The sequence below is a fragment of the Arachis hypogaea genome, chromosome 7 (assembly GCF_003086295.3).
Source record: "Arachis hypogaea cultivar Tifrunner chromosome 7, arahy.Tifrunner.gnm2.J5K5, whole genome shotgun sequence".
NCBI lineage: Eukaryota > Viridiplantae > Streptophyta > Magnoliopsida > Fabales > Fabaceae > Arachis > Arachis hypogaea.
Window position 1 is genome coordinate 29,511,265 of NC_092042.1, and position 15,208 is coordinate 29,526,472.

Sequence of the window (15,208 nt, forward strand, 5' to 3'; positions counted from 1 at the left end):
GCCTTGTTGGAGTTGTTGTGGATAACGCCCCTATATTCCAAGTTAGCAACGTGCTGCCTTCTTTCTTTACCATCCAAAGCTTCCTGGCGTTGTTGCTAAACACGCCAATGTTTTCTTGAGTTGGCAACGTGCTCGATGCTTCTTCAAGGCTCTAAACATTGCTTCCCACGTTGGCAACGTGGCTGGCAAGGCTTCCTGGCGTTGGCAACGTGGTTGGCGAGGCTTCCTGGCGTTGGCAACGTGGTTGGCAAGGCTTCCTGGCTTGGCAACGTGGTTGGCACCAAGACTGGCGTTGGCAACTTGATTGGCACCAAGACTTGGCTGGCAGCACATTCTGGCGTTGGCAACTTGGCTGGCAGCACATTCTGGCGTTGGCAACTTGGCTGGCAGCACATTCTGGCGTTGGCAACTTGGCTGGCACCCAAGACTTGGTGCCTAGCCAAGCAACCATTTCTGGCGTTGCCAAGGAACACGCCAATGATAGTGGCGTTGGCAACGTGCTCGAGGTTGTTTCCTATGGTGCCAAGTTGCTTGGCGTTGCCTTGAATAACGCCTATGGTTCTTGGCGTTGGCAACGCCCTCGAGCTCCTCTTCAAGGCTTCATTCTTGTTGCTTGGCGTTGCCTTGAATAACGCCAGTGAAGTAGCACGTTGGCAACGTGCTCGAGCTTCCTGGCTGGGCAAAGTTCCTTGTTTGTGTGGTGTTGCCTAGGGACACGCCTATGGTTCCTGGCGTTGGCAACGCCCTCGAAGCTCCTTCATGGCCCAAGTTCCTTGCTTGTGTGCGTTGTCCATAGTAACTCACTCCTTTCTCCAAGTTGGCAACGCCAACTTCTCTTCCAAGGCTGCCTGGCGTTACCTTCAACAACGCAGCCTATTCTTCAAGTTGGCAACGCCAACTTTGCTTCTCCAGGGCTGCCTGGCGTTGCCTTCAACAACGCCCTCCATTCTCCAAGTTGGCAACGCCAACTTGTGCTTCTCCAGGGCTGCCTGGCGTTGCCTTCAACAACGCCCCCTTTTCCCAAGTTGGCAACGCCAACAACTTTTTTTTTTCTTCTTGCCCAGCTTGCATCATTCTTGCTTCCATGCTTCCTTGTTTCATCACCTATCATCAACAAAGGAAATAGCTTCAAAGTCTTACCAATTCATGCAATAAATTTCATGAGATTCATTCATACTCATTCATGTATGTATTCTTTAAATCATTTGCATGAATTTGGCTAGAATCAACATGTTCCTTGGTGTTCTCATGCATGAAGATAAAACTCATAAAAGGACTTGTTTATTTAGAGAAAATGAGTGAAATTAAGCTAAAACCAACTAAACTAACTAGCTAATATAACAAATATGCAATGCATCACAACACCAAACTTAAAGTGTTGCTTGTCCTCAAGCAAAATATAGAAACTTTGTCACAAGAATCTAAGATGTAAGACTTGAATGTTCTTCCAGAGAGTAATTTTTCATTGAGCATGTCATCCTCACTTGTGTGGTCATTAATTTATTGTAATTGAACACAACTATTCAACTTTTTCAATTAAAATGCTTGCTTTAATATTAAATTGGTTAACTTCACTAGACTTCTTCTATACCTTAGCACTTGACCCTTGAACCATTCTTTCCTTGATGCTTCTCTTCTTTTTTATATTCCCCTTTTTTTTTCATTTTAAATGAGCTCGAAATCTTGTCTTAAGGCGGCTCTTTAGCATAAGCTTTCAATCAACAATCCCAAACCAGTTGGTTCAAGTTGTTAAGTGTTGAGACACTCTTACAGATTTACTAACTCAAGCCTCTCTCCTTAACACATTCAGTCACAGGCATATAACATTGAAATTTTGTTTGGATAGTGGTGTCCAGCACCTCTTTGGGTTGCTAAATGTTCTGTTATAGAGCTACTCTTGATTGTGGGTTTTCAATCGATAATCCCGAGTTAGTTAACTCAAGTTATCGGGTGATGAAGCACCCCTCGGATTTACTAGCCCAAGTATGTCCCTTAACATCAATCACCACAGACACATATCCAAATTTTGTCATTGATGCCTAGCCTTTCATTCTTTGTACTCTATTTTCTTTATTGTCAAGGTTATTTGTGCTTTTACTGATAAAGTCTTTGTGATCCTTAACCGAACTAGTCTTGTATAAGCAAGCATTCTTTTGAATTTCTTGAACATTGATTCTTTCACAATAAATGTATATATACTAGCACCTTTCTTATGGGACAACATGATTCTTTTTAAGCTAGAATTCTCTCTGTTCTTGCTCAAGCTACATCTTTTATTCCATTGACAAGTAAAAGTACTTAAGACAAGCAATCATTCCAAACCTGTGAGTGGTGATGCATGGAATGGGCAACATAAAAGAAAATGCTTCAAAAAGAAAAAAAATGCATCTTAGAAGGTATACCATATTTCAGACATACATCTTCTTTATTTAATAAACATAAAGAAAAACAAAGGAACTTCACCACCTTTAGTCTTCATGTCCTTTTCCTTGCTTGATTCTCCTTGCTTTCCTTTCCCTTTTGGATCTTCTTTCTTTTTCTTTCTCAGCTCTCCTTGTTGTTTTGTTGTTGAGTCTCCTTTGGATCTTCTTTCTTTTTCCTTCTTAGTTCTCCTTGTTGTTTTGTTGTTGCATCCCCCTCTTCTCTTGCCAACTCCTGAGCTTATCATTGTCTCATTTAGCCTCTGTTGATTAAATCTCACCCTTGCAAGTTCCTGCTCTTCAAATATCTTGCGAGCTTCATTAAAGGTTTTAATTTGTGGGTTGAGTAATGGGGGTGTGGAACAGAGGTAACTGAGCTTTTCTTGGGTGCATATATCATAGTCAAGTCTGTCCTTATGCCTGGCTTCCCTGAACATTCTGCTTTCATTGAACTCTTTGTGAAATGTATCATGTCTAGCATCCAACCTATGGAGAAGCTCTCTTTGCTGAGCTTGCTCTTTCCTTAGTTGAGCTTGTTCTTGTATTACTTTCTCCATGGCTTTTTCATGTTCCACAGTTGAATTGTTGATGGCTTCCTGCATCTTGGCATATTGTTCTTGTTGTAATTCCATCATGTGTGTTTGGTATTCATTTTGTTGGTTCATCCATTGAACTTGAATCCCTCTTTGTTGATCCATCAATTGCCAAAGGTCCCTTTGTTGTTGAGCTTGTTCCTCTTGGCTTCTTTGAATTTGTGAATATTGCCCAGAAATTCCTTCCAAGGCGGCTTGGAGTTGGTTCATGTTCAAGGTATGAGGTTCTTCCATTTCTTGAGGCTCCTCCTCTTGTCTTGCTTCTTTCCTTTTCTTCTTCTTGCTAAAGGTTGCCTTTCCAATTGGGTTGTGGTGATGAATTCCAACCTTTCTCGAGTAAGAGGTTTTCCAACAGAGACCACATCAGTTTCTCCAAATTCTTCCAGAGGCACTCCAGCTTCTTCACATAGGCGCAGAATAGTACTAGGATATCCTAGCCAGCTGTCCTGTTTGACTTTTTGAGCTATGTCAATGATGTTCTTGGCTATAATGTCTCCAACATTGATTTCCCCTCCTTTCATTATACAATGGATCATTATTGCCCTATTCACCGTTACCTCAGAATTATTTGAAGTAGACATCAATGATCTCCTCACTATGTCATGCCATCCTTTTGCTTGAGGTATGAGATCACCTCTCCGAAGTTTGAGTGGTTGTCCATGTGAATCCAACACCCAATCCGTGCCTACTCTGCATAAGTCACTTACCACATCCATATATCTTGGGTCATTTTCAACCCTTTCTTCATAGCTAGCTCGTTTGAACTGTTTTGCCTTGACCTTTAGCACCCTGTTGATGGTGTCCGGGCTAAAATCAACAGTCACACCTCTTACATAACTCATGTATGGTTCTTCATCATCATATTCTCTTATCACATTAGTGTAGAACTCATGGATGAGAAGCATGCTCACTTCTTGAGGTTGGTCACAGAGAAGCTCCCATCCCCTTTTTCTGATTATTTTTTGTATTTCAGGGTATTCATCTTTTCTTAGCTTGAATGGTAACTCTGGAACAACATCTTTGCTTGACATCCAGCTGAAGATACGCTCGTTGTGTTTGGATTTGAATCTTCTTTGATCAAATTCATCTTCTCTCCTATCCCTTGATGATGAGGCCATTGAGATTCACTTGCAAGGTTGAATCTCCACACCAAACTTAGATGAATGCTTGTCCTCAAGCACAAGGAAAATGGTTGTGAATGGGGGAGATATATGACAACAACGTGACTTAGGCAAGCTAGAAAATGATGGTGAGGGGGGTGGAGTGTTTCGGTTATGTGAGAGATGTAGTGCTTCATGAGTTTTGTTGGGTAAAGATGAGGCTTAGGCTAGATTTGTGAAACAAGGAATAAGTTGAGGTTGAGTGTGAGTTCGGGTGATGAAATGGGGTTATGGAGAGTAGAAGATGAGTGAGGAAAGTGAGGTATGATGAATATGGTTGAAGTATTTAAAGTGAACTTTGGTGGGAATGCATGATTCTAGTGAGTTCGTGGTGCTATGCATGGCTCTAAGGGTTCGGTCATAGCATGGGGAGCATGCTTCCTTGTGCCCAATGCATGTTGAGTGTTTTTTCCCATGCACAAAGTTCAAGACTCATGTGACTTTCTCTTCCTTGTGTATCCGTGACCTCTCCCTCCAAGATTCCCCATCACTTCTTTCTTTCTTTCCTGCAACAAAATTCCAAAAGCTTGAGATTCTTAAAGTGACATTACTAGCTAACAACTTATGATGATATTCCTATGCAAAATTGACTAAACTAAAATTAAAATTTATGAATTGATTCCCTAATCTATTTTTTTTAGCATTAGTAATGTAAGTAAAGACACCAAACTTAGTTTGTGACTAAGTGTTCTATGGAATTAATTCCAAAGATAGCCACATCAGACTTAGTATTTTACCTACATTATATGCTATTTCACGTTTTTTTTTTTTTTTTTATATAACTAAAATAGATGATTACTTTCATAGTCTAGCATTTTCGTGTATGTATGGACACCAAACTTAGTTTGTGGCTAAGTGTTGTAGAACACACTTTTGCCATTACTTCAAGATTGGCCACACCAAACTTAGTGCTTGCATACACCATGTACTAGTCTACTTAATCATTATTGTTACTAAAGTATGAAAATAAAAGACTCCCTGTGCATGGGTTGCCTCCCATGAAGCGCTTGTTTATTGTCCTTAGCTTGACATTGCAGCTTCTTTGCTCATGTTAAGAGTTGCACACTCTCTTCCTTGCTCCAGGGGCCACCAAAATAGTGCTTCACCCTATGTCCATTAGCTGTGAAGGTTTGTTTGAGGCTTCATCAAGTAATTCGACATAGCCATGAGGTGATACTTTGGTGATGGTGTATGGACCAGTCCATCTAGACCTCAGCTTCCCAGGGAAAATCTTCAATCTTGAGTTGAATAACAACACCTTTTGGCCCGGTTCGAATGTTCTTTGAGAGATCCTCTTATCATGCCATCTCTTTGCTCTCTCTTTGTATATTTTGGCATTTTCATATGCCTCCAATCTGAACTCCTCAAGTTCATTGAGTTGTAGCAACCTCTTCTCTCCTGCTGCTTGAGCATCTAAATTCAGAAGTTTGGTGGCCCAAAAGGCCTTATGTTCAAGCTCCACAGGGAGGTGGCATGCCTTTCCATACACCAGCTGAAATGGAGATTTTCCTATGGGTGTCTTGAAGGCTGTCCTATATGCCCAAAGTGCATCATCCAGCTTCCTACCCAATCCTTTCTTGTTGTTCCCACAGTTTTCTCCAAATCCTTTTTAGCTCTCTGTTGGCAAGTTCAGCTTGCCCATTGGTTTGTGGGTGATATGGTGTGGCCACTTTGTGAGTAACACCATATTTGTGGAGTAAAGAATTTAGTTGCTTGTTGCAGAAGTGGCTTCCCCCATCACTTATAAGTCCTTTGGGCACTCCAAATCTAGTGAAGATGTTCTTCTTGAGGAATTGCAAGACCACGTTGGTATCACATGTGGTGGTGGCTATTGCTTCTACCCATTTGGAGACATACTCTACTGCTACCAAGATGTATTTGAATGTGTAAGATGGAGGAAAAGGTCCCATGAAATCTATTCCCCATAGATCAAAGAGTTCCACTTCTAAAATGAACTTCTGAGGCATCTCATTTTTCTTTGACAAACCCCCTGTTCTTTGACATTCATTGCAATGGCTCACAACTCTCTAGCATCCTTGAAGATTGAGGGCCAGTAGAAACCACTTTGAAGGACTTTTGCAGCCGTTCTTTCAGCTCCAAAATGACCACCATAACTAGAGTTGTGACAATGCCATAGTATGTTCTTCATCTCATCCTCTGACACACATCTTCTTATCATTCCATCTGGGCATCTTTTGAACAAGAATGGTTCATCCCAGAAGAAGAACCTAGCCTCATGCAACAGCTTCTTAACTTGTTGTTTTGTGTACTCTTGTGGAATGATTCTTCCCGCCTTGTAATTGGCCATGTCTGCAAACCAAGGGACATGTTGAATTTGCAAGAGGTGCTCGTCTGGAAATTCTTCATTTATTGATGGAAGGTTGTCTTGGCATGTATCTTGTGGTAGCCTTGATAAGTGGTCAGCAACTTGATTTTCATTGCCCTTTCTATCTTTTATCTCAATGTCAAACTCTTGTAAGAGTAGTACCCATCTGATTAGCCTTGGTTTGGCATCCTGTTTTGACATAAGATACTTAATAGTAGCATGGTCAGTATACACTAAACTTTAGATCCAATCAAATATTGTCTAAACTTATCAAAAGCATATACCACAGCTAGTAGCTCTTTCTCTGTTGTGGTGTAGTTTCTTTGAGCTTCATTCAATACCTTACTTGCATAGTAGATAACATGAAGCTTCTTTTCCTTCCTCTGCCCCAACACAGCACCGATTGCAAGGTTACTTGCATCACACATGAGTTCAAAAGGTAGTCCCCAACTTGGGGGTGTGATGATTGGTGCTGTGGTGAGCTTAGCCTTTAGAGTTTCAAAAGCATGTTTGCATTCATCATCAAAGATAAAAGGATTGTCTACCACCAGCAAATTGCTTAGTGGCTTTGCTATTTTGGAAAAATCTTTGATGAATCTCCTATAGAATCTAGCATGCCCCAAGAAACTTCTAACGGCTTTCACACTAGTTGGCAAAGGAAGTTTTTCTATAATTTCTACTTTTGCCTTGTCAACTTCTATACCCTTTCTTGAAATTTTGTGACCAAGAACAATGCCTTCGGGTACCATGAAATGGCATTTCTCCCAATTTAAAACTAAATTTGTTTCTTGGCACCTTTTCAAGACTAGGGTAAGATGGTGCAAGCAAGTATTGAAAGAATCACCAAAAACAGAAAATCATCCATAAAGACTTCAATAAATTTTTCTACCATGTCTGAGAAGATTGATAGCATGCACCTTTGAAAGGTAGCTGGGGCATTACACAGTCCAAATGGCATTCTCCTGTATGCAAAGACTCCAAAGGGACAAGTAAAGGAAGTCTTCTCTTGATCCATGGGGTCAACCACTATCTGATTATACCCAGAATATCCATCAAGAAAACAGTAATAGGCATGGCCAGCCAACCTTTCAAGCATCTGGTCAATGAAAGGTAGAGGAAAGTGATCTTTTCGTGTGGCATCATTCAGCCTCCTATAGTCTATGCACATCCTCCACCCTGTCACTGTTCGTGTTGGAATAAGCTCATTCTTCTCATTAACAATGACAGTCATCCCCCCTTTCTTAGGTACTACTTGCACTGGACTGACCCACGGGCTGTCAGATATGGGGTAGATAATCCCAGCTTTACACAACTTCAGGACTTCCTTTTGAACAACCTCCTTCATTGTGGGATTCAATCTTCTTTGGGGTTGTACCACTGGTTTGGAATTCTCCTCTAAAAGTATCTTGTGCATGCATACAGCAGGGCTTATGCCTTTCAAGTCATCAATGGTCCATCCCAACGCCTCTTTGTGAGCTTTCAAAACCACAAGGAGCTTTTCTTCTTCTTCTGCATTCAATGTGGAATTGATGATCACTGGGAAGCTGTCCTTCTCACCAAGGAATGCATATTTAAGATGAGGGGGTAGTGGTTTCAACTCTTGTTGTGGTGCCTCTTCTTTCGTAGCTTCACTTGGTTCCTCTGATGCTTCCAATTTGTTCTCTTCTTGTCCCTTGATGTTATGGACTTCCTCTTGTTTCATTTGATGGTTTGTGTCAAGCACTTCTTCAACCAAAGAGTCTACTACATCAATCCTCATGCAATTCTCTTTCTCAACAGGGTGTTGCATTGCTTTGAAGACATTTATGGTCATTTGCTCATCATGCACTCTGAAAATCATCTCTCCCTTTTCCACATCAATGATTGTTCTAGCTGTAGCCAGAAAGGGTCTACCAAGAATGACTGAATTGTTTCCCTCTTCATCCATGTCTAGGACCACAAAATCAGCTGGGAATATGAAGTTTCCCACCTTCACCAAGAGGTTCTCAACTACTCCATTTGGTATTTTGATGGATCTGTCAGCAAGTTGGAGTGACATCCTTGTGGGTTTAAGCTCTTCAATCATCATTTTCTTCATCATGGTGAGGGGCATTAGGTTAATGCTTGCTCCCAGGTCACAAAGTGATTTGTCAACGGCCATGCTCCCAATCGTGCAGGGTATGAGGAAGCTGCCAGGGTCTTTGAGTTTTGGAGGTAGCCCTTTTTGAATGATGGCACTACACTCTTGATTGAGAATCACCGTTTCTTTTTCTTGCCAACTTCTCTTCTTGGTGATCAATTCCTTAAGAAACTTTGCATATAATGGCATCTGTTCCAGAGCTTCTGCCAATGGGATGTTGATTTCAAGTTTCTTGAAGATTTCTAAAAACCTTGGGAATTGTTGGTCCTTTGCTCCTTTGTGTATCCTAGTTGGGTACGGAAGCTTGGGTACATAAGCTTTTACTCCTTCATTTTTGTTTTCTTGTTGTGGATTCACACTCCCATTGCTATCACGGTTGCTTCTTTGTCCGGGTGGGTTGCCTTGTGGCTTGACAGCTTCTTTGCCTTTGTTAGATGTTGAACCCTTTTCTTCATCTTGCCTTTCCACATGCACTTCCACTGTGTCTTGCTCTTTGGGTTTTATTGCTTCTTTATTCGAACCTTCACCAACTACCTTGCCACTCCTTAACTGCAGAGCCTTACATTCTTCTCTTGGGTTGGGTATTGTGTCACTTGGGAGAACATTGGTTGGACGCTCGGCTTGTTTGGCTAATTGTCCCACTTGTCTCTCAATATTCTTCATGATGACCTCATGTTCCTTGTGTCCCTTAGCTAAAGCTTGAGTGGTTTGAGCAAGTGCTTGCAAGGTTGCTTCAAGACTTGAGATTCTAGTTTCATGATGGTCAATTGGGAGTATGATGGGGGTTGATTGTTGTTGGAAGTTGTTGGGTGGATTAGTGTGGTAATTTTGTGAGTTGGATGATGGTGCAGAGAAGTTATTTTGGTGAGTTTGTGAATTATGATGGGGTGGTTGATATGTGTTTTGTGTTTTTCTATATTGGTTAGTGTTGTTGGCATGGTGATTTTGGTTATTTGTGTTACGGGTTTGATTGTGGTTGCTATTCTTTTGCCAATGGTTTTCACCCCACTTTAGATTGGGATGATTTTTCCAAGATGGGTTGTATGTATCACCATGAAATTCATCCTGAGAATTTGAAGTATTCTGCATGTATTGAACTTGTTCTTGTGGTTGTTCAACAGTGGTCCCTTCACCTTGGTTCCATTCAAGTAATGGTTGATTTGTTGTGTTCACTGCTGCAAGTTGCAAACCATCCATTCTCTTTGTTATCATCTCCATTTGTTGTTGGATTTGTTGGTGCATTAACTTATTTTGTGCCAAGATAGCATCAACACCTTCAAGCTCCATTACACCTTTCTTTGGGGTCGGATTATGCTGCCTCTCTGATGAGTAATAATATTGGTTGTTTGCCACAATCTCAATGAGGTCTTGAGCCTCCTCGGCAGTTTTCATCATGTTGAGTGATCCTCCTGATGAGTAATCTAGTCCCTTCCTTGCTTCTAAGCTTAAGCCTTCATAGAAGTTTTGGAGCTTAACCCAATCACTAAACATGTCAGGGGGACATCTTCTCATTAGTGCCTTATATCTTTCCCAGGCTTCATAAAATGACTCCCCTTCCATTTGCCTGAAAGTTTGAACCTCTGTCTTCAACTTGATGATTCTTTGAGGTGGGTAAAACTTTGCTAGAAATCTGCCCATCACATCATTCCAATTGTTGAGGCTTTCCTTGGGAAATGACTCTAGCCATTGAGTGGCCTTGTCCCTCAAAGAGAATGGAAATAGTAACAACTTGTAGACATCTGGATGCACTCCATTTGTCTTCACTGTATTGCATATCCTCAGAAAAACAGATAGATGTTGATTTGGGTCTTCAAGAGGCCCCCCTCCATAAGAGCAATTGTTCTGTACCAAAGTGATGAGCTGAGGTTTCAACTCAAAGTTATGGGCATGAACATTTGGTGTAGCAATACTGCTCCCACAATGTCTTGGATCAGGGATAGTATACGAGGATAACACCCTTCTAGCTTGTCCATCATTATTGTTGACCCCTCCAGGAGGATTTTGCATCTCATCCTCCATGGTTTGATCTTCTTCCTCTGACTCCTCTTCACCAACTATTCCCTTTCCTCTTTCTGCTCTCCTTATCCTTCGGAGGGTTCTCTCGTCCTCAATATTACGTCTACTAGCTCCTGACATACACAAACAAAACCAAAATCACAAGTGAGACACTCTAGAGCTAGAGTGGAATTGGGGTTAGTGAAACAAAGTATCAAACAGTTAGTGGGCTTAACAAAAACACTAAAAAAATGCTAAATCTAAACCACCTTTCACTTAATCATTGTCAATCTTTCCAATCCCCGGCAACGGCGCCAAAAACTTGATACGTAAAAATTTGATTTCACGTACAACCGGCAAGTATACCGGGTCGTATCAAGTAATAAAACTCACAAAGAGTGAGGTCGATCCCACGGAGATTGGTAGATTAAGCAACTTTAGTTAAATGGTAGATTTAGTCAAGCAAACATAGTTTTGATTTCATGAGCATTTTGATTTTTGAACATAATTGCAAGAATTTAAATGGCAAAGAATGTAAAGAACTAGAAGAGAGAAATGAAGTGAAAGTAAATAACGGAAACTTAAATTGCAAGAAACTTAAATGACATCAAAAGTAAATTGCAAGAAAATAAAGTGCTGAATTCTAAAGAGCAAAAGAGTAAATAGCAAGAAATAAAGAAACAGGATGTAAATGACAAGAATAATAAATTGTAAGAGTATAGGAGGGAATTGGGCAATGGGTATTCAAGCACTAAGAGCAAAAGAAATGAGAATTAATGATAGAGAGAATCATTAGGGATCAGAGATGCTAGTTTTCATGAATTGATGTTAGTCAAATCCTTCTCAATCATGGGTATAGATCCATGGCAAGCGGGTGATTGAATCCCAATCTCTTGGTGATTCAATCTCTCTCAACATAACCAATTGCCACTCTCGTGATCTAATTGTTCATGAGAAGAGATGAAGCTCAAATCTAATCCAGCCACACAATTCCCATAATCTCAACCAAGGAGAGTTACATCTCACATACTAACCAAGGTGTATTGATTAAAGAAATCATGAAAGGATGAACTCTAAACTGAATTATGTGGCTCATTCCTCAAATTCACCACATAATTCATATAGATTAACCCCTCTCTCGATGGTGGTTGAATCTTTGAAGAACAAGAGTTCCCTCTTTAGATCAACCACTAGAATTGAGGAGGAAAAGATGAGTTCACCAATGCATTCCAACAAGCAGAGCTTTTCCCCTAATGAAAGTGGGGTTTAGTGAGTCATAGCTCCAATTTCAACAACAATTGTCATAAACCAAAATTTAACTAAAAATGCAAAGAAAGATGAAGAAGAATAAGGAAATGCTTAAAGCTTAAGAAATGAAGAAGAGAAGTTCCAAGAAGAACCACAAATGCTCTTCGGGTATCCTCCCGGAAGTGCTAAAGAGTTCTCAAAATAAAAGTGCTAAGAGTCTAAAAAGTCTAAGTGTCCAAAAGTCCCCCAAAAGTACAAACTCAATCTCTATTTATACTAGTCCCAAAACTCTTTCAAAGATCTTGAATTGGGTTAGCAATGGGCTCCCTCTTTGTTGAATTCTTGGCTCAATTAGAAGAAGTGTTGCTAGACTTAGAAAGGAAGAGTTCATTCATCATGCTTCTGGCCCAATGGCCTGGCGTTTTTGTCAATAACGCTGGCCTTAATGCACGTTGGCAACGTGCATCACAATTTCCTGGGAATGAACTTTCAGACTTGGGCGTTGCTAGCCCAAGTTGTTGCTAACAACTTGCTTTTCCTCTTCTTGGCTCTACTTTCATGCTAAATGTAGCCCAGAATTTTAGTGTCAACCTTCTGCTTCAATATGGACTATTATACATCATTGGAAAGCTCTTGATGTCTATTTTTCAATGCCACCGGAATCACCTCAATTGGACTTTCCTAGCTCAAGTTATGCTTCCTCAAAGAAGGTAAGGTCAAGCTGCCAAGTTGTTGCCAAAAACGCACCTATCCTCCCAAGTTGGCAACGTGCCCGATGCTTCTTCAAGGCTCTAAACATTGCTTCCCACGTTGCCATTGAACACGCCTATAGAAGTTGGCGTTGGCAACGTGGTTAGCAGCTCTTCCTGGCGTTGGCAACGTGGTTGGCAGCTCTTTCTGGCGTTGGCAACGTGGTTGGCAAGGCTTCCATTCACTCCTACGTTGTCATCAATCACGCCCCTCATCTCTAGGTTGGCAACGTGCTCGAGACTCAAAACTAGCTCCCCAAGATTGCTTGGCGTTGCCTTGAATAACGCCTATGGTTCCTGGCGTTGGCAACGCCCTCGATCTCCTCTTCAAGGCTTCATTCTTGTTGCTTGGCGTTGCCTTGAATAACGCCTATGGTTCTTGGCGTTGGCAACGCCCTCGAGCTCCTCTTCAAAGCTTCATTCTTGTTGCTTGGCGTTGCCTTGAATAACGCCTATGGTTCTTGGCGTTGGCAACGCCCTCGAGCTCCTCTTGGGCCAAGCTCACTCATGTGCGTTGCCTTGAGACACGCCAATGAAGTAGCACGTTGGCAACGTGCTCGAGCTTCTTGGCTGGGCAAATTCTTCTAGCTTAGCGTTGCCTTGAACAACGCCTCTTCAGTCCCACGTTGGCAACGCCCTCGAGCTCTCCTTGGCTCAGCTCTTTGCTTGCCTGGGCGTTGCCTTCAAACACGTACCATTTCTCCAAGTTGGCAACGCCAACTTATGCTCTTCCAAGGCTACTTGGCGTTGCCTCCAACAACGCAGCCTTTCTCCAAGTTGGCAACGCCAACTTATGCTCTTCCAAGGCTGCCTGGAGTTGCCTCCAACAACGCAGCCTTTCTCCAAGTTGGCAACGCCAACTTCTCTTCTTCTTGCCCAGCTTGCATCATTCTTGCTTCCATGCTTTCTTGTTTCATCACCTATCATCAACAAAGGAAATAGCTTCAAGTCTTACCAATTCATGCAATAAATTTCATGAGATTCATTCATACTCATTCATGTATGTATTCCTTAAATCATTTGCATGAATTTGGCTAGAATCAACATGTTCCTTGGTATTCTCATGCATGAAGACAAAACTCATAAAAGAGCTTGTTTATTTAGAGAAAATGAGTGAAATTAAGCTAAAACCAACTAAACTAACTAGCTAATATAGTAAATATGCACTTGCATCACACTTCCTCTGAAGAGGATGAAGATGTGACTGGAGAGCAAGTTGCTCAATATTTAGGAGCTATCATGAAGCTGAATGCCAAGTTGTTTGGTAATGAGACTTGGGAAAGTGAACCTCCCTTGCTCATTAGTGAACTAGATACTTGGATTCAGAAAACTCTACCTCAAAAGAAACAAGATCCTGGCAAGTTCTTAATACCTTGCACCATAGGCACCATGAGCTTTGAAAAAGCTCTATGTGATCTGGGATCAGGGATAAATCTGATGCCACTCTCTGTAATGGAGAAGCTAGGGATCATTGAGGTACAACCTGCCTTGTTCTCATTACAATTGGCAGACAAGTCCATGAGACAAGCTTATGGAATAGTAGAGGACGTGCTAGTAAAGGTTGAAGGCCTTTACATCCCTACTGATTTCATAATCTTAGACACTAGGAAGGAAGAGGATGATTGCATCATCCTTGGAAGACCTTTCCTAGCCACAGCAGGAGCTGTGATAGATGCCAACAGAGGTGAGTTAGTCCTTCAATTGAATGGGGACTACCTTGTGTTTAAGGCATATGGCCATTCCTCTGTGACAGAAGAGAGTAAGCATGAAGAGCTTCTCTCAGTTCAGAGTCAAGAAGAGCCCCCACAGTCAAACTCTAAGTTTGGTGTTGTGAGGCCACAACCAAACTCTAAGTTTGGTGTTAAGATCCCATATCCAAACTCTAAGTTTGGTGTGGACAACTATACAACATTGACCTGATCACCTTGAGGCTCCATGAGAGCCACTGTCAAGCTATTGACATTAAAAGAAGCGCTTGTTGGGAGGCAACCCAATTTTATTTATCTAATTTTTATTTTATTGTTATTTTGTGTTTTATTAGGTATATGATCATGAGGAGTCACGAAAAAATCAAAAAAATTAAAAACAGAGTCAAAAATAGAAGAAAAAATTTTTTCACCCTGGAGGACGCACGGGCTGGCGTTCAACGCCAATAAGGTGCATCTGGCCGGCGTTCAACGCCAGAACAAAGCACCATTCTGGCGCTGAACGCCAGAAACAAGCAACATCCTGGCGCTGAACGCCAGGAATGTGCCCAGAGAGGAAAAACTGGCGCTGAACGCCAGTAACAAGCATGAAACTGGCGTTCAACGCCAGAAACATGCATTACATGGGCGTTGAACGCCCAGAACGTGCACCAATGGGCGTTTAAACGCCAGAATGATGCACGAAGGCATTTTACATGCCTATATGGTGAAGGAATGGTATTTCTTTTCATCTCAGGATCTGTGGACCTCACAGGATCCCCACCTACCTCGCCCTCTCTCTTTCCATTCATAGTCATTCCTTCTATTTTTCATTCACCACCTACATCTATCCACTCTTCCCCATACACCCCACCTACCTTTACAATTCAACTTCTCTTTCCCACCCAATCCC